Source organism: Ipomoea triloba, chromosome 16 (assembly GCF_003576645.1).
Source record: "Ipomoea triloba cultivar NCNSP0323 chromosome 16, ASM357664v1".
In the NCBI taxonomy this organism is placed as follows: Eukaryota; Viridiplantae; Streptophyta; class Magnoliopsida; order Solanales; family Convolvulaceae; genus Ipomoea; species Ipomoea triloba.
Genome location: NC_044931.1, coordinates 17732836 through 17733959, shown reverse-complemented (window position 1 = coordinate 17733959; position 1124 = coordinate 17732836).

The window sequence follows — 1124 nt, the reverse complement described above, 5'->3', positions numbered from 1 at the left end:
GCCGACTCCATTTTCAGGACTCAGGCCTAACCAAAACACCAACCTTATGACTTCTTTCTCACACTCCCTTTTTAGGGAGGCACGGTTGACCGAGTGCTGACTCCATTTTCAGGACTCCGGCCTAACCAAAACACCAACCTTATGCCTTCTTTCTCACACTCCCTTTTTAGGGAGCCACGGTTGACCGAGTGCCGACTCCATTTTCAGGACTCCGCCTAACCAAAACACCAACCTTATGACTTCTTTCGCCCACTCCCTTTTTAGGGAGGCACGGTAGACCGAGTGCCGACTCCATTTTCAGGACTCAGGCCTAACCAAAACACCAACCTTATGACTTCTTTCTCACACTCCTTTTTCAGGGAGGCACGGTTGACCGAGTGCGGACTCCATTTTCAGGACTCCGGCCTAACCAAAACACCAACCTTATGACTTCTTTCGCCCACTCCCTTTTTAGGGAGCCACGGTTGACCGAGTGCCGACTCCATTTTCAGGACTCGGCCTAACCAAAACACCAACCTTATGACTTCTTTCTCACACTCCCTTTTTAGGGAGGCACGGTTGACCGAGTGCCGACTCCATTTTCAGGACTCCGGCCTAACTAAAACACCAACCTTATGCCTTCTTTCTCACACTCCTTTTTCAGGGAGGCACGGTTGATCGAGTGCCGACTCCATTGTTAGGACTCCGGCCTAACCAAACCACCAACCTTATGACTTCTTTCGCCCCCTCCCTTTTTAGGGAGGCACGGGTGACCGAGTGCCGACTCCATTGTTAGGACTCCGGCCTAACCAAACCACCAACCTTATGACTTCTTTCTCCCACTCCCTTTTTAGGGAGGCACGGTTGACCGAGTGCCGACTCCATTTTCAGGACTCCGCCTAACCAAAACACCAAACTTATGACCTCTTTCTCGCACTCTCTTTTTAGGGAGGCACGATTGATCGGGTGCCTACTCCATTGTTAAGACTCCAGCCTAACCAAAACACCAACCTTATGACTTCTTTCTCGCACTCCCTTTTCAGGGAGCCACGGTTGATCGGGTGCCTACTCCATTGTTAGGACTCCGGCCTAACCAAAACACCAACCTTATGACTTCTTTCTCGCACACCCTTTTCAGGGAGGCG